We start from the raw sequence: 19,965 nt of genomic DNA, 5'->3' as shown, positions 1-19,965 counted from the left end.
TTACTTTTCTTCTTTGAATTTTTCTGATGAAAAACTGTAATTTTAAATTTTATGATGAGAAATAAGTAAGAGAGCTCATTCTATCTGCAAATGCAGAAAACTTCTGTTTAAGCTATAGACCACCCTGGCCCAGGGCCCCTCACAGCCAAGTTTAAGAATCACAGCTGCTCCGATCATCCTTACTCAGGCTTGCCCCACAGGCAGTGCAAGGCCTCAAGGGCTGCCATCCTGGCAAACAGAGTCCCATGTGAGCCTGCTTGGTAACTGGGTAAGAAATCTAAGCATCTTCTCCTGAACAGTCTGTGGACTTTGCTGGGCAGATTAGGGTGGAGGTCCCCTGTGAGCTGTAAGGGGGCTGTTGCCTCCTGGAGCTTTCTCTGGAAGAAGGGTCTTCTTCCTCTGGGATTGGTGCTCCTCTGCCTCCCTCCACCCACAGTTATACTTGGGCCCTAAGAGCAGGTGTCTGGTCAAGCAGCTTGGGGCCATTAGTTTTGTGGGTACACGATGTCCTCCTCAGCTAGCACTTTCTATCTTTCAATGTCTCTGAAGTCCACACCATGACTTGCCAGATCAAAAGCTCCATTTCTATTTAGATTTTTCTGCAAGTCTTTTTCATAAGTCTTCTTCCATGATTTCCATTGGCTTAGGGCCCCTTTGTTTTACAAGTCTGGCCAACCTTCTGGCAGAAGCTCCTCGATAATCCACAACCCAATATTATCATACAATATTATGTGTTATATATTATATAGAAATAATATATATTATTTAAAATCGTATGCATGTATCTTTTTTCAAATTCCTAATTTTTCATGCTAAGAAATTCTCAAGCACTAGAAAACTGTCCATACATCCATGAAAATTTCCTCCTGAATTTGTAATTTCCCTCCTCAAATTGTTCAAGTGCCCAAGGGGCTAAGCAGAAAAGGGCCCCCAGTTTGGCAGCCTGTAGGACTCGGCAGGTCCTCCGCAGACCTTTTGACACGGACACTTCCCCTTGGGGGCCTGCCATTGCCTGGGCTGCAGAGTCAGCCTCCAGCAACCACCTCACTCTGCCTCATTTGACCACAGCTTTGCTCAACGGCATCGCCTTCCTGGCTCCTGAAACAGGCCACTCTTCTCCGCTTCGCACTCGCTGTCCCTCTACCTGCTTCTTTTCTCTCCTCCACCCTTCCCCGTGCCCTTCCTCACCAGGCAGAGAAGTGAACTCTGCCTCACCTGTTCCTTTTACCTTCATTCCATCGACACTGTCCACACCAGCTTCCCTCACTTTCTCCCACGTTCTCATGATTTCTTTTCCAGTTTGTTGTTGTTGTTTTACTTTTTAATATAAAACAAATACACACTTATCAGGAGACAGAGTAGGTAAGCCCTAGTTAAGTTAGGGTTCTGGGGGGCTCGAGCTCCCTGGATATTGACTGTTGGCTGGGACTGTCTTAAAGACACAAGAAAAGGCCTTGAAAAAATCCACTCCAACTCCTTAATTGGTCCCTTCTTCATCTAAAAAATATTTCTTAAGGGCAGAAATAAGAACTGTGAACCTGGTGCTGTCTAAGATCCTTTTGCGGTCCTTGGAGCAATGCCTTATTCCCCCTGTGCTGCATTTATCTGAATAGATTTAAATTCAGGAAACTATAGGCAAAATAATAATAATAAATACTCATTGCAAAAAAATTAAAACATAACCAAATCAAAAGGCAAGCTTAAGAACAGGCTGTAGCCCCACTAGCAATTGCCACAATACAATGCTTTCAGGCTTTCCTGATGCCTACTTAGAACACAGGACCACAGGCCTTCATCTGTAATTCCAGAAAGGAAAAACCTCAGGAAGCAAGAGGCTGTTTTGTTTTTGCTTTTGTTTTCTAAGTTTGCAGTAAATTTCTTTGGCTATATACTCGGATCCAAACTGATGTGACGCTATTTACAGTCTTAGTTACCCCATTTATTGTGAATACTCATGTTTCACTGCAGAAATTTTAATGGGTTTGGTTGTGAATTGCTGCCCCTGACACAGGGAACGTGTTCTGTAATTATGCACCTTTATAAAATCTGAAAAATTCTGAATTCCAAAACATATCTAACTCCTAGGAGTCAGAGTTGTGGACTCAATACTTAAAAGAAGTGATGATAATAATAATAATAATCATGGTGCATGGCATCTACAGGCTCCAGGTGCTGCTAAGCACTTTGCGTATATTAATTAATTAAAACACCCCTACAAAGTGGGTAAAATTGTCTTCATCTCCATGTTTCACATGAGAAAAGGGATTATGTTGTAGCTACCATTTTATCGATTGCTTTCTGCACTTAGTGATATGTCTTGAACATCTTTTATTTCAGTGAACGTTCATCTGCAGCCTTATCTTTAATGACTGCATTATTTCCTACTGTGTGACTGTGCTGTCACTTAGCCAGTCCTCTGGTGTTGAACGTTTAGGTTGTTTTCATACCCTTTCCCTTGGATGCATTTTTCCATGAGATCCTTCACCAGAGGCCAGTCAGTTGTTCCTCTCAAACCTTTGACTTTGAGGAAAGCATGTGCCAGGACTCACTGGCTCCTTCCTGTGTCTTGACCATCTCCTGTTATATTTTTTATTATTTTGTTGCTCTAATAGAAATATGCTCAATATGCCCCTGTCCAGTGTCCCAGTGCTTGGGAAATGCACTCTGCTGTTATTGGGGCAGGATCTGAAACGGTGGGTGTCTCGCACCTCATGGAACACGGCCTCTTCTGTTTCCTGCCCTTAAATCCTGGTGGTTTTGCCAACCTACTTCCCTCTTCACGTGAATTTGTCTCAGAAGGTCGACATGTCATCTACATGAGGTCTGTATTGTCTCACACTGAAGATTTAATCAAATAGGTCCTTTTCGGATGTCTTTTCATCTGACTCTTTTCCCAGAGTTGGCATTAAAACTCTCATGTACTTCGATTTGTTTCCTGTGGCTGCTGTGACAAAGCACCCCAAACAACAGAAATTTATTATCACAGTTCAGGAGACCAAAAGTCAGAAATCAAGTTGTTGGCAGCATCTGAAATCTAGGTTTCAGCAGAGCTGTGCTCCTCCTGAAAGGCTGGGGGAGAATCCTGGCCTCTTCCATCTCCTGACGGTTCTAGGAGTTGCTTGTTGGCTGTGTAACCCAAATCTCTATCTCTGTCTTCACATGAACTTCTCCTCTTGTCCCCACGTCTCCCTTCCATGTCTCTTGTGAGGGCACTCATCACTGGATTGAAGGTCCACCAGATAATCCAGGATGATCTCATCTTGACATTACATCTGCAAAGACCCTTTATCCTAATTAGGTCACATTCACAGGTTCCAGGGGTCAAGACGTGGACACACCTTTTAGGGGGCCACTATTGAATCCACTACAGCACCACTCTTCCCAAATCTCGGCATTGATTTTTTGCCCTTCACACTTTCCAGACAGGATCTCTTGCTCTCCTAGTTCCCACCCAGGATAGCCCATTCCCCTCCAGATCTGTCATTCACGTGGAGCTCATGGGAGTTAAATGATGGTCATGAGAAAAACAATTCCTTTCTTCTGTTGATCCACAAAAGAATCCCAAACCAATCCTTTCACTTACATTAAATATATTTTCTTTAGCAAATTAAGTGTTGGTACTTATGCTAAAACTCTGGACAGTTTTTCTTTACCCCAAGGACCAAAGGTTATATCCCAAGGAGGAAATTATTTCTTGAGTGCCTACAATATATTAAGGGCTATCATATTACCTCATTTAACTCTCATAACAACCCTGAGTCTTACAGTTCATTTATTCTGCTTTAGAAAACAAAGGCTCAGAGAGGTGATGCAATTGATAAAAAAAAAAAATCACACAGCAACGAGTAAGAGTCAGCTCTGTCAAACACAGCAGCCCTTAGATCTTGTCTCTACACCAAACTGCCTCTGGGATTTTTATAGATAAGTGCAGGAGAGAGGCAATTAGTGACTCAGAGGTCAGTAATGATAAATAGCAACAAGACCAGAAGCTTGGTCTCAGCTGCCAATTCCTCATTTTTCCCATCACACCACACTCTCTACTCAGAATAAAGGGTGTCATTTGAGCTGACAGAAAGACACGCACCATGATTAAGCTCAAAAAGAACATGAACTTTGGAGTCAGAGCCTGACTCTATTCTGTCTCCACTGCTTGGTGACAGATGCTCCTCGACCATTTGGCACCTCTGAAACTCACCTTCCTCATCTATAAAATGGCATGATAATGACACCCACCTCTCTGCACTGTGGTGAGGATTAAAGAATGCATGGTAAAGTACCAGGAATGAAGGCTGTTCCCACGTGGTAGCTATGACAATTCTGTTTGTTGCAATCCAATGTCTTTAAAATCAAAGTTTTTTTAATTATAAAAGAAAAAGTAATTCATGCTCATAGGAAAGAGTATAAAGTAGCACCTCCCCACTCCCCAAAGATCCCTGTCCTGATCCCTGGAGGTAGCTTACTGTTAACAGTATCTTTGGTATAGTTCCACAGATGTTCTATGCATTTGGAAGTATATATCCATTCATTCCCCAAATAGACTCATACAAGTTCACATGTTACTTTTTACTAAATCATTGTCCAAGATGTGTTCTCCAGGAAGCAGACTCTGAGATGGACTTTACTGTGCAGAATGCTTACTGGGAAGTGCTCTTGAAAGTAACATCTGTGGCAAGGAGGGCAGGAGTGAGAGTGGACAAGAGAAGTCAAGATCTTGGAGGGCCTTGGCCAACCCCACTGGAGCTCTAGAGTTAAAAAGACCATCAGAATTGCCCCATGTGGTGTTGGTCTCAAAGGCCTGGGCTTCACCCCCACCTGCACTCCAACCCCACTATCAGTGGGCCAGCCTGGCAAGGACATGCCCTTGGACAAGGCAGCTGAAGCCATCTGTGTTAAAGGCTGCCTGCTGACAGCACTCCCTGTAGCTGGACAAGTCCTTCTGAAGGAGGCTCTGTCAGCATATCTGGTGTCCACTTCAGTAACATTGAGATGACTTAGCGAGACAGAGCCTGCCACTGCCCACAATGCCACAGGAAAACACCAATGAAATAACAGTATCTGACTGCCCTGGCTTACTTGTCTAACACCTGGAAGACCCTGTAGACCCAGTGACTGCAGCTGCATGGGGCTGTGTGAACTTGAAATTAGTTTTATGTGAGCTTTTACTATCTGAGGACAGTCACCTCACCTTGTCTTCCCCTTTTGACAGCAGAACTTCTGGTTCCTCTTTAGCTGAGATATATGGTGAAGGGCTGGGGGAGGGGACACCACTGAGTCTTAAAGCACATTTCTCTGACAAATAATGAAAAAGAAAGTGACTGAGGATTCCCATTCTATAAAAGTGAAGCACAAAGGGTCATTCACGTACATGGCAGTGGGGCCTTTCTATTGACTTCCCCTTTCCATGTCCTTTTAGTATTTGTCTTTGTTCAGCACTTGCTGAATCAGATCCCAAGGTGAGAATTTGGGCCCACTGCCCCATGGTCTGAAAAGACAGATGCCCAGGCTGTGCCCACAAAGGGGGCTTCTGTGTAACTCAGCATACCAAGGTGGTGGCCCCATACCTTCACTCCCCACTCACACTTGGGCATCCACTCATGCATAGAAAGGCAAAGATTGGGGGAGGGTAAACCAAGCACCATCCTGGGGATAGAGACCTGCTTGAAAGCAAGAAATAGGCTTTAATCAACATTACTGGTGGGAATGTATCATTTCAAACCATTTTGAAAAACAGTTCATCAGTTTCTCATAAAGTTCAACAAACACCACATGAGCCAACCAATCCAGTCCTAGAAAAATGAAAACTCATATTCATACAGTGATTTGTACATGAATGTTCATAGCAACTTTATTCATAATAGCTTATGCTGGAGAAAAACCAAATGTCCATCAGATAAAAAAAATGGGATATATTCTTATAATGAAACACAAATCATTAGTAAAAAGGAATTTGTAGAAAGGAAAACATGAATGAATCTCAAAAACATGAAATGAAAGAAAGAATGAAAGAAGTCAGACATAGGAATACGTACTGTATGATTCCATTTATATGAAACTCTAAGAAATCAATTTAATTTATAATGACAGAAGGCAGATCCTAGTTGCCTGGGGCTAAAGATAGAGGGAAATTGACTATAAAAGGACATAAGGGGAGTGATGGAAATATTCTCTACACTATGGTAGTGATTACATGGGAAAATAATATTGTCAGCATTCATCAAAATGTATACTTTAAATAAATAGATTTCATTGTATGCAAATTATTCCTCAAAAAGTTGATTAAAAAATATGTAGGCAAGTATATTAAAGAAAAATATGAAAATAAATGCAACCAGAGTGTTGCATTTGACTTTGCAGCTACTTTTAACATACTGTAATTTACATCAAAACCATGTAATAAATACTAGAAAAACTGTTAATATAAATCATTCTACCCATAAAGAAGTATAACCCCAAGATCATCTCAATAGATCCTAAGAAAGTATTTAATAAAAGTTAAGACTCACATTCCAGAAACAAAAAATGAGTAGAAACTAGTAATAGAAAACTTCCTTGACCTAATAGAGATTATCCATCAGGACCTAAGACATAATGGTGAAGGAAGCATTTGAATTATAAGTGCCATTGTATTGGAGATCATTCTAAAATCACCACTGGGACTCAGCAAAGAAGGTACATACATCCTAGGAGATACATATACACATACATCCTGGGTAACGTGCTGGAAGACTGTGGGAGTGTATTTGGTAACATAATGATGAGGGGCAAACATCGGATAGGAGCCAAAGATCCTAGATATTTGCAATACAAGGGACAGTTCCATAGATTGAAGAATTGCCCCACATGCCACACCACTTTCTAGTGTCCTACTACTCTGTTTTACATATATGTAAACACAAGGCATTTTTTGCAAGGATTTAATATACAATAAAAACTTTCCTGGATGAAGCTATGGCATTTGATAGAATACTGTACTTTGTTTTTTCCAAACTTTACCAAGAGTTTTTGACCATTTAGGAAAATCTTCTTACCTGTAGCACCACTGTAGCTATTTGAATAACCTATAGGACATACCTGTACTGATCTAAATTTCTAGTTGTCACCTTCCCAGTGATAATGTTCATAGGTAAGAGCATCTGCGACTTCATTTTGGTTGTTAGTATATTTGTGTGCAAACACATGTAGAAATAATACTATCTTATTACAAAATGCTTTTCCTTTAGTTCTCCTTAAATTAGGGCATAATACTGATGGTTTAGAAATCATGAGATTAAGTAGTTTACATTATCCTCTGAATTGTATTTCAAATTAGTAAAGATGCTGTTACATAATTTTTGTTACAAGTATGATGGAATTGGGAACCATAGTTTTAGTGCAACAAGCAAAATTAACAGGGAAAATATAGGAAAAGAAAAACTGAAGCTGTTTGTCAGATATATTGTATTCTTAGAAAACTCAAGAGAATCAACTAAAATTCTTTAGAATTGGTGAGAGAGATTACTATGGCAGCTGTAGTAGGATAACTGTAAAGGGGCTGATTAATAGTGACATATAAACATGCAATGGTTTTATTTTTCTTGACAAATATCAGCTTTGCTTTGCAAGCCTCACTCCCCATCCTAACCCTACATTAGCAGGGATGGAGTGGAGGGTGGTGATGAAGACTAAGAATTGCCTATGAACGTCTCTTCTGCTACACAGAATGGTTTCAGTCCGAGTGGTGGTTATTTCCTACAGAGGTGCAGAGAGGAGCTGGTGAGTGGGGGAGAGCAAGGTTCACATTCTCCCTCTCACCCCCTTCCCTCCTATTCTCCGAGCCAACACTGTCACCAGAGAGGCATAATAATAGATGGTCTTCAGGGAGTGCTTTGCCCCTGGGCCATCATTACTCCTCTATTGAGTCCTTTCCCATTCTTGTTAAAGAAAAGAGGGGGAGGGAAAGAAAAGAAGAACGAAAAATGTTTTAAAGAAAGAAAAAGAAGAATATTAAAACAATGAAGAAAAGGGGGCTGTATGCTTAGAAAAACAGGATATGCTACCAAGTATTAAAGTACCTGGGTTGCCTGGAGGGTGGAGGAGGTTGGGGGATGTTACAGATGACTTGTACTTTGTACATTCTGTGCTATATAAACTTGACAACATGATCCAGCAACTCTACTCTTTGGCATCTTCTCAAGACAAATGAAAACATCCATCTACACACACACAAAAATCCACAAATGTTCATAACAGCATTATTTATAAGAGCCAAAAAGTAGAAATAAACCAAACATCCATCAACTGATGAGTGAATAAATAAAATGTATTATATCCCATATGGTGGAATACTATTAGTCAAATAAAAATGAATGAAACATTGGTATGTGCTTTGAAAACATCATGCTAAATGAAAGAAGCCAGTTACATATTATACGATTCCATTTATATGAAAAGTTCGGGATATGCTGGAAAGTAGATTAATGATTGCCCATCTAGGGAGAAATAGAGAGGTGGTGGGAAGTGACAGCTCAGGGATGTGATGTTTCCTTTTGGGATAATGAAAACGTTCTAGAACTGATTGTGGTGATGAATGTATATATCTGTGAATATACTAAAAGCCATTGAACTGTACACTTTAAATGGGTCAATTGTATGCTATGTGAATTATATCTCAGTAACTTAATAAAAACTTCACAAAGAGCATGTATTACTTTTATACTAATAAAAAATTAGTGATTTTATCTGTTAAGTGTACATATTACCACATAGATTTGTTACATAGTAAAGATTTGCGGCCCCCCCCCTGAAATACTCAAACTATTAAAATAGGACTCTGCTTTGAGTTCCCTGGAAAATTATGTTTTTAAATGGGTAGGTTATCTACCATAAGTGGGAAGGAATACAGTGTCGTACTGGCAGAAAGAAAAGAAAAAGAAAAGCAACGCACAGCAGTGAACAAAATGGAGAATCCAGAAATAGACTCAGCTAATATCAAGTCATTATATGATACTGTAAGCTTTTCAAAACTCTGGGGTGAGAACACTTTCTTTAATGAATGGTATTGGAATAATTAGTAATTTGGGGAGGAAATTATATCAGATCTATATTTACAACATTCTGCAAAAAGATATTCCAGATCAATTGAAGTGTTAAATATAAAAATCATATCAAATAAAATAAAAAAGAAGTAAGAATGGAGTATTTATCTGATCTGCAGAGGATTGGTAACTTTCTCAACTCTAAATGTAATAGAAAAGTATTGCTAAAGTTAGATACTCAAATACATAAATATTTCATTTTTATACCTTGACAAGCAAACAAAATTAAGGGGAAAGTCATCAGGTCTATTTATATATTTACTTACATAAATTAAAAATATTTATCACAAATATGACACAGGATTAATACAAAGGTTGCATTCTAGCTATTTAAAGAATAGAAAAAAGAACCCACTTGATAAATAGACAAAGGAAATGAAGCGCCAATTTGCAATGGGGGAATTAATAGTAAACAGACCTATATAACAGGGCTCATAATTGCTAGTAATCAAAGAAATGCAAATTAAAGCAACTGCATTCTGCACACCGGCACTACTGTGCTAGCCTACGTGGTTGCCTTGGATTCTGGACCCTTACGCTTCAGCAAACAGACCTGCTTTCCCCTTCTCTCACTCTCACAGAGCCAGATTAGTGCTCAAATGCAACCACCTCAGGGTCTACCCAAGACTAAAATTATCTCCCATGTTTTCTTCTTTTCCCTCTGCCTTCATGCCCCATATTTTTCTCTGGAAGAAAAAAAGTTATTGAATGCATATAAAAACACACTGCCACCAAATCTTCTCCTTCTCCTCCTCCTCCTTTCTTCTTTCCCCTCTTCCCCTACCCATTCTCTTTCTTCTTCTTCTTCTCCTCCTTCTTTATAAGTGAGCAAACTATAAATTTATAAAGCATACATAAACAAATTTTTTAACCTATGAGCTACCAGTTGTCTCATGCTTTAGCAGGTCTATTAAGTGGCAATCAACCCTTGCCTTGCATTCTTCCCAAGACCCCTGCCATTGCTCTGCTCAACATCACTCCATGAACACTTTCTCCTTCCTTTAGCTATGTGCTTCCCACAAACTTGCCTCTTGCCACATGAGCAGTAGCTCTCTGAAACCGAACCCTCAAGCCTGTCATTTGACTCACTGCAAATTCCCCCTCCCTTTTATAAAAAAAAAAAAAAGGATTCATTATTTTGTTTTTTAAATGATACTGTTAAATTAGCCAAAATGCAAGAACAATTTAATTATAATATTGATGCTAGTACAATCTCATACCACTAATGGAGGTAGAAAATGATACAAAGCCATAAAATTGTGCATTCTTTTTTATTCTGTGAACGTGTGTGTGAAGATACTCATTATAGTAACATGTATAATGGGGGGGGGAGGTGCTGTCTAAATATACAGCAAGAGTTAAATTGTGAGCCTACCCCCTTTCAAAGACAGGTTGGAACAAGGACAGACCAGTCAGTGACCTACTATTTGTGTGAAGTGGTTGAAAAAAAAAGGTAAACCGAGCCAATTAGGGTCTCTCTGTTTTATATTAAGCAGCACCTATTGCCCATTGAGTGTAGGTATCAGTGGAATATCATCTAGACCAGTGGTTCTCTAATTTCAATGTGCAAGAGAATCATCTGAAGGGTTTGTTAAAATACAGATTGTTGGGTGCCACCGGGACTTCTGATTAAGTAGGTCTGGAGTGAGGCCCAAGAATTTGCATTTCTAACAAGCTCTAGATGATTCTGATGCTGCTGGCCCAAGGACCACGCTTTTGAGAACCACTGATGAAGACATGGCCAAGGTGCAACTATGTCTGGACTGTGGGTAAACAGATGTGCAGAAGGGAGAAAGGTGGAAAATAGAACAGAGGGAAGCAGATACCAGCCGTGGTTCCTGACTACTTTCCAGTTCCCATGAGCCCAGCTGTACTTGAGTTCCTGATTTTAGAGCCTATGCAGCTTTTCTGTAATCCTAAATCCCCTTCATCTGAGTTAACTTGAGTGAGTCTCCTTGTAATGTAAAAAGCCTGCCTAGAACACAGTTGAAAGAATATTATGTCCTCCAATGGAGACAAAGTGCATTATCCCCAACTGCATTCCAACCCACTCCCTGGGTTACCAAGGTAACAGCTTGGTATGTATCTTTCCACATCTTTCTATAAGCTCCTTATACATATATATGCAAGGGTTTTACTATTTTTTTTAATACGAAAATTAAATTGTTCTGAGTTAGGATTCAGAGCCTGCTTCTATAATAGACCAATATATCTGTAACTTAAACAAGATGGAAATTTACTTCTCTCTTGCATAACAGTTCCCAGGTGGGTGGTACAAAACTAGAGAGGTGGTTCTGTTCCCTGAAGTCATTTTGAATCCAAGTTCCTTCCATCTTGCAGCTCCACCATCCTTGTGGGTTGCTTCAACCACATTTTCCTGGGTGGTTCACACCATGTCTGTATTCCAGTCATCAGGAAGGAGAAAGTGTGGGGGCAGGAAAGTATTCGTTCCCTTTAAGAACAGATTTTCAAAGGTGCACACATCACTTCTAATCATTTCCCGTTGGCCATAATTTAAAACTTGGCACACAACTAACTGCAAAGGAGGCTTGGAAATAGTCTTTAGCTGATCAGTCATGTGCCTGGTTAAAATTTAGAGATTCAGTTACCAAAGGAAAAGGAAGGAGGAGAATGGATCTTAGGGAAATATTTAGCAATCTCTGCCACACAGACTATAAACAATGCTCTGCGATTTGTTTATATCATCTTGTCCCTCTGAGTCAATAAATATAGAGCCAATTTGCTTTAATAACTGCCAATTTAGTATCTCCCTAGCTCCCTCCTGCTTTTCTGCCTTGTGGTTGTTGCTAGAACATTTTCATGGGACATTTCTTTTCCTGAAGTCTCCACCCTCCCATTTTTTTGCCCATCTTTCTTTCTCTGATCTCACTCTTCATCTCCAGCAGCTTCTTCCCATTCCTGCCCACCTTTGCTTGCCCCAGGAAATTAAGAATTCATCTTCTTTATTTGGAAGAGCAATGCTAAATTACTTCTCTCACTCTAACCCAGGCCATCCCTAAGCTCTAGATGGCTACAACCATGAGGGTCTATTCAAGTATCCAGCAAAGCAAAGATAGCTCACATTCTAAGGATTTCTGCCTCCAACTTTTTAAAGGAACAACTTTTTCTCCCTGCTCCATATGCATAGTTCCTACAGAGCTGTAATCACAAATTTGTGCTCTACTTTCATTTGATGTTATTTCATCAAATGTATATACTTATAAATTTGTGTTTTACTTTTTCGTTTGATGTTGTTTCATAAGCAGTTTTCTCATCATGAGTCTTATCTTTAAAAATTGTATCATTCCACCACGTAGAAATGACATAATTGACTTATTTCTTTAGCATTGAATATGGAAGGCATTTCCACTTTTTTTTGCTGGGAAATATTTATTACAAAATATTTTTAGGCAATTAAAGCTCTCCTATTATTTTCTGAAAGTAAACCCCTGGGAATATGTGAAAAGTGAAAGAATAGTTTACATTTTTATTACCATCAACATATATTGTTCAATTTTACACAATGTAATTCTACCAATTTATAATGCCACCAGTAATGAAAATTTCTTTATAGCCTCATTTATGTTGGATTTTGTGTTTTTAAAAAAGTGTTCCAGGGGGAGGGTGTAGCTCAGTGGTAGAGTGTGCACTTAGCATGCACAAGGTCCTGAGTTCAATTCCCAGTACCTCCATTAAAATAAATAAACCTAATTATGCCCCCTCATAAATAAATAAAAAAATAACATATCTACTAGCACTCAATAAATGTTAGCAATTGTCATTATTTTTTTAAAGCATTCCAAATTTATAGATGCAAATTATACTTAGTTATTTATCATTTCTATTTTCATGTCCTTGATTATGATTTCAGCACTGTTGAAAAGTTTACCAGGATGGCCATTATCAAAAACACAAAAAATAACAAGTGTTGGCAAGGATGTGGAGAAATGTGACCCCTTGTGCCTTGCTGGTGGGAATATAAAATGGTGTAGCCTCCGTGGCAAACAGTATGGTGATTCCTCAAAAAATTAAACAGAATTTCCATACAATCCAGCAATTCCACCTCTGGGTATACACACAACAACTGAAAGCAGGGATTCAGAAAGATGCTTGTACACCAGTGCTCACAGAAGCATTATTCACAACAGCCAAAGGGCAGAAACAACTCAGTATCCCTTGACAGACGAGTAGATAAAGTGTTATACGTACATACAGTTGTATGTTATTCAGCTTTAAAAAGGAAGTAAATTCTGACACATGCTGCAACATGGATGAACCTTGAAGATACTATGCTACGTGAAATCAGGCAGATACAAAAAGACAAATATTGCATGATCCCACCTATATGAGGGACCTAGAGTAGTCATATTCATAGAGACAGAAAGTAAAAAGGTGATTGGCAGGGGCTGGGGGGTGCAGGGAATGAGGAGTGAGTGCTTAGTGGGTAGGAAATTTCAATATGGGAAGATGAAGTGTTCTGGAGATGGATGGTGGTAGTGGTTGCACAACAATGTGAATGTACTTCATGTCACTGAACTGTATACTTAAAAATGGTTAAAATGGTAAATTTTATGTTACAGATATTTTACCACAATAAAAAAGTTTTGTTTAACTCACTGGATGGGTTTCACAGTTTATTAGATGCAGCTACAACAAGCAGTGACTGGAGGATGGGTCAGAAGTTTTCCAGAATGAAGCACAGAGAAACAGAAGTCATCCCAAAGAATGATACAGAATTTATGCTCCAGTCTTTAGCACTGCTTTTACTGGGCCTCTTCTGGAACTTTCCCCTTTACAGAAGACAACATGAGCTGCAGTTAAGTGCTCACCCAGAGGAAGAGGGGTGACAGCTTGGAGACAGGCACATGTGACACTGTTTCATTTCATTCCTCTAGCAATTCTAGAGGTATGAGCTGTAGCTCCCACTTACAGGATGGATATTCAAGTAACTTGCCCAAGGCCACACACCTAAAAGCCAAGATTCAACACAGATGAATCCAGTTCCGAGGCTGTGTTCTTTTCTACCACACCACACTGCTCCTCAAATGTTTATTCACCACTCATTTGTTCAATAAATGATTCTCACATACGTAGTATAAGTCAAGACTGCTCTAGGAGTTACTGATGCAGTGGTGAACAAAGCAGGCACAGTGTCTGCCTTCAAGGGTAGAACAATGAACAAGCAAAACATTAGGTGGAGAGAGATGGATGGGGTGGGTGTGCTGTTTCATTTGAAGTGGTCAAAAAATCCATCCCCCAAAAGATGACATTTGAGCAAAAAGTAAGGAAGGAAATGAGAGTTTGAACCTCATGAATGGATATCTTAGGGAAAAGCTTTGGAAGCAGAGAAGAGTAAATGCAAAGACTGAGGAGGTAGCATGCTCAAAATGTTTGAGAAAGAGTGGGGAGGGACTATGGGTCCAGGAGAGACAGGGAGTAGAAACAGACGGAAATGAAGTCAGAGATGAGGTGGGCAGGACAGGGAAGCGGATTACATACAGTCTTATAGACCATACATATTAATTTCCTGTTGATGCCGTAATAACCACAAACAGTGGCTCAAGACAACACAAACTTCTCATCTTACGGTTCTGGAGGAAGAGGGGTTCCTGGAGTTCAGGAAGTCGAAATGGGTTTTATTAAGCTAAAATCAAGGTGTTGGCAGGGCTTCATTCTTTCTGGAGACTCTAGGGGAGAATCTATTTCCTTTTCTAGCTTCTAGAGGCTGGTTGTATTCCTAACTCATGGCCCCTTCCTCTATCTTCAAAGCCAGCATCACAATGTCTTTAAATTTTTCTCAATCTCTGTTCTCTCTCTCTCTCCAATCTCTTCTCTCTTTCTCTCTCTCTCTCTCTCTCTCTCTCTTCCTCAATCCCTAACTTTATCACATCTGTAAAATCTCTTTTGCCAAGTAAAGTAACATACTCACAGGTTCTGGGGATTAGGATGTAGACATCTTTGGAAGGCTGTTATTCTGACTACCATACCAAGGAAAGGACTGGATTTTACTCTGAGTGGGAAGTTGTTGGAGGGTTCTGAGCAGAGAAGTATATGGTTTGATTTACTCTGAATTTTTTCAAACGAAGTAGGCATTACAAGCAGGAATCTAGAAGACTGGCAAATTTATCATGAGTTTCCACTTAACAGCTAGCCCGCTTTCTGGGCACCAGTGTTCAGAGTTCAGAAGCACGATGAATAGGGGATGGCAAAGGAAAATAACAACACAGTTCTCTCCAATGCCTCCTCTTCTTCCTTGACCTGTTTGCTATTAATAAGTTTAGATTTCAATATATATCTCCCTGGATGCAAGAATAAAAAGTTAAAGTCAAAAATAAAAATACCATTTACGTGGCAAAGAAAGCAATGAAGAAACTGTGACATTTCTGCCACAGAAGTGAAGACTGAATAGGTTTCTTTCATTTGTGAGTGAGGACTGCTTAAAAATATACTATTTCCCAAGATTTTCAGCAAAAAGAAGAAATTAAAGAGAATGTTTAACATAATAAACATTGTATATATAAACAGGTTTGTATAAGCCTATTTGGATTTTCTCCATAACACTTGGGTACAAGAAATACCACATTTCTTTATTTTTTAAAATCAAATTAAACCTAACTCAATCCCTCAGACCCTCCCATGGTTAACTAAAATTCACTCTCCATCATTTCAGGAGGCTTTTATAGCCCCCACGAGCCGAGGGGGCTTATTGGCACCACCAAAGACATTTCCCTCTCTGTATCATGGATGCTAGCCCAGACAACTGTGGTCTGTTCAAGAATGGGCCGCTTCCACAGGTGACGTCCATTCCCACTCAGAGAAATTTAATTATGATCCCCAAAGCTGAGGTGCCCAGGCAGCCACTTGGCTACAGTTATCTATTGTTGCATATCAAACCACTCCCAAAGGTAATGGCTTAGAACTACCATTGTATGACATGTTCCTGTGAGCCAGGAATTTGGGCAGAGTTAAATGAAGCCAGGTATCTCTGTTCCTTGTGGTAAACGCTGGGCTTACTCTCATAGCTGCAGTCAGCTTGCGGCTGAGCCAAGCTGGAGGTCCGAGAAGGTCATGTCCCCTGAGACACCTTGATTTTCTCCACAAGGCCTTTCTCTCTCTCTAGCAGGATGACCTAGACCTCTTTACAGGGTGGCTGGGATCCTTGAGCAAAAGCAGAAGCTACAAGGCCTCTTAAGCCCTGTGCTCAGAAGTTCTGGAACTTTACTTCTGCTGCATTCTGTAGTCCAGGTAAGTTGTAAGTCCAACCTAGATTCATGGGTCAGGGAAATAGACTCTACTTCTTGAAGGGAGGAGTGTCAAAGTCAACTGCCAAAGACCGTGGCCATACAAAGTGTGATCCACTGGGGGCCACCGTGAACATTCTGCCACAGATACCTTCCAAAATTCAATCATGCCCCTCTAACCCAGCAGTGTCTGGGAATCCCTGTAAAGAGGGACTTAACCTGCTCCCCACTCTGGGATGATCCAGCCAAATTCTTGGAACCTGCCAAGCCCTGCCAAGGTGAGCTGGGGGTCCTTCCCCTAAAACATACACACACATGCATCCTCTTAACTACATCTCTGACCTTTAAACAGGCCCTGAATATAAGAATGGAAGGTCTCCAGCCTCTCTTCAGCAGAAGGGAGGGGAGGAAGGCTGATAAAATAAAAAAAGAGCCTATAAGATTTTGATATCAATGTGATCAGCTGCATCTCCTGCCAGGACCGGCATGGTGTTGGTCACTGGGCCCACATCACCTGTCTCTGGGTGCCTAGGATAAAGGTGGCAGTAATACTAATACTGGTAAGCAACGCTGAAGTGGGACAACAGTTTCCAAGTGTCTCAAACAACAATTTGATGTCACTCAGAGGGTTTCTGTGAGAGACAAGCTGCTTGTTAAAGAAGCTGCAGAACTTGCAGCTAATTTACTTTGTCCGTGTAGAGGGCATTTTCCTGATCCAAACAAGCTTTGTTGTTTTCAACTAACTGTAACCCCAGATGAATATTGCTACCAGGGTGGAAATTTTCAGTTTGAAACTGCAGTTCCCAGTGTGTACAACATGGTACCTTCCAACATAAATGTCTGACCAGGATCTGGCACCTCAGTATCATCAAGATAGGTGCAGGTGTCTAAGTTTACCATGAGAACGTTTGACTGACAGTACTGGCTGGACTCCCACCAGAACAGGCAAGGATGTTCTTTGAGGACTAAACTTTCTTTTAATTGTAGTACAGTTGACTTACAATGTTGTGCTAGTTTCTGGTGTACAGCATACTGATGCAGTTACACACACACATATACTTTTTTATTATAGGTTATTACAAGTTATTGAATATAGTTCCCCATGCTGTAGAGTAGGACCTTGTTGTTTATCTATTTTATATGTAGTAGTTTGTATCTGCTAATCCTAAACTCCTAATTTATCTCTCCCTCCCCTCTTCTTCCTGGTAACCAAAAGTTTGTTTTCTGTGTCTGTGAGTCTCTTTCTGTTTTGTAAATAAGTTCATTTGTGTCATTTTTTTAGATTTCACATATAAGTGATTATCATATGATATTTATCTTTACTTCACTTAGTATGATAATCTCTAGGTCCATCCATGTTGCTGTAAATGGTATTATTTCATTCTTTTTATGACTGAGTAGTATTCCATTGTCTCTCTGTCTCTCTCTCTCTCTGTCTCTGTCTCTCTCTCTCTCTCTCTCCAAGAGACTTTCTTTATCCAGTCATCTGTTGATGGACATTTAGGTTGCTTCCATGTCTTGGCTATAGTAAATAGTGCTGATATGAACACTGGAATGCACGTATCTTTTCAGATTAGAGTTTTCTCAAAATATGTGCCCAGGAATAGGATTGCTGGATAATACGGTAACTCTATTTTTAGTTTTTTAAGGAATCGCCATACTGTTTTCTGTAGTGGCTGGACCAAACTACATTCCCACCAACAGTATAGGGGGGTTCCTTTTCTTCACACCCTCTCCAGCATTTATCATTTGTGGACTTTTGAATGATGGCCATTCTGACTGGTGTGAGGTGATAACTCGTAGTTTTTATTTGCATTTCTTCAATAATTAGTGGTGTTGAGCCTCTTTTCATGTGCCTATTGGCCATCTGTATGTCCTCTTTGGAGAGATGTCTGTTTAGGTCTATGGACCATTTTTTGATTGGGTTTTTGTTATTATTGAATTGTATGAGCTGCTTGTATATTCTGGAAGTTAAGCCCTTGTCAGTCACATCATTTGCAAATATTTTCTCCCATTCTGTAGCCTGTCCTTTCTTTTTGTGGTTTCCTTTGCTATGCAAAAGCTTATAATAAACTCATTCTTTACTGATCTTTTGAACTCTGATGATCCATTGAACATTAAAGCTATAGAACATATTTGTGGGACAGGGAGGACTTCCAGAATAAAGCTGAAACCTTCATTAAGCGTTATGGCAAATGACAGAAAGAGAAGATTGGAGGACCATGGATTGTGTGTTACAAGTTTCTCTCTGACATGAAACAAGGGAGTCTCTCCTCACCCCTGTCCTTACTCTCCCTCTCAGTCCCATGAGATTGTCTCAGTCCTGGGACCATGTTGTCCTGAAGAAGAATATTATCATGATAGCCCATTGCAGATGAAGAATTCAACACAACACAGCAAGAAAATGTTTTAGGGGTTCTAAAGAGTTGTCTGCTTACCTTAACATGCTTACTTTTTGAATTGCATTATATGAGCTGCTGATGAAATTCTTGAAAAGTTTTAATAAACTTAAAACTAAAGCTAGAGTTTGCTTAACCCAAACAAAATCAGTTCCCTGCACAAGTGATGTTAATCATTTTCAAGTGCAACTCACAGACTGGCCATAAGAAACCCACTAAAAACTATGATTGAATGCAAATCCTCTTAGCTTCTTCCTCAAGTGTTGGCCCTACCTAGAGGTTGCAAAATTTCCCAGAATGCATAGAAACATGTACTGTATATCTCTTTGTAAAATGCACATTTTATTTACTGTAAGTATATTTTGGAACAGATTTGTAATTTGTACTTTTGTTATTTTTCCTATTTTCATTGTACAGAGCAGACAGAAAGATGTTGTGTCAAGCAACTAGTAAAGAGAGATGCAAAGAAACCAAGAAAGACAAATTGTTCATTCAGCCAAAATGCAACATGAATCTGGATTTTTAAAGTGAGATCTTGCTTTCAGGTCCAGGTGTGTCAAGGAAGTTTCAGAGTCCTTTGAAACTAGACCTGGATGACAAAAAAGCAAACAAAAGCAGGGAGCCATTTCTCACATGCTGCCCAGAGGAAACTCTGAAGTCAGGATGAGGAGTTTGGTGCTTCTGCACTGATCATGTGATCATCAGCCAGCAGGCAACACCTGTGTAGGTACTTATGAGAAAGCCAGACACTCACTTATCTGCAGGACAGGAGAGATACCCAGGATCTAACAATATCTAATGTCACAGAGCCCGTACCTGTGACCTTCTTCAGAGTATGCCATGGTTAAGCATTTGGACCTTGGAGGACCAGGCATCAGCAGCTGAATATAGAGCCATGCTCAGTCAGGTGAACAAACTTCAGAGGAAGAAAGCTAAAGAGGCTGGTGGCCTTATCCCAGCATTTAGACATCTGAATCAGTGCGATCAAATGCAAAATAACAGTTTGTCTAGTTATATTAGAAGGAAAAAAGAGAGCTGATAGAACTTAATTTTTCACTGTTATTTATAATAATAACTAACATTTTACAACCGAGGGCCAGACACTGTGCTAAGAACACAGAAAGTGTCTTTACATATCGTTAATAGAACCCTTACACAACACTATGAACTTAAAAAAATATAACTACGTGAGGTGATGGATATGTTACCTAAATTGCTGGGGTAATCATTTTGAAATATACACATGTGTGA

General features: G+C 39.9%; 1 pseudogene; it reads left to right on the top strand.

Annotated features, from left to right (window-relative positions):
* Positions 1–15,814: 15,814 nt before the first annotated feature.
* Positions 15,815–18,514, top strand: LOC102509121 (annotated as a pseudogene).
* Positions 18,515–19,965: the final 1,451 nt, after the last annotated feature.

This window comes from Camelus ferus, chromosome 11, assembly GCF_009834535.1.
Source record: "Camelus ferus isolate YT-003-E chromosome 11, BCGSAC_Cfer_1.0, whole genome shotgun sequence".
NCBI classification, from domain to species: domain Eukaryota; kingdom Metazoa; phylum Chordata; class Mammalia; order Artiodactyla; family Camelidae; genus Camelus; species Camelus ferus.
The sequence above is the reverse complement of the archived record's forward strand: the minus strand, read 5'-3'. Positions and strand labels throughout refer to the sequence as shown.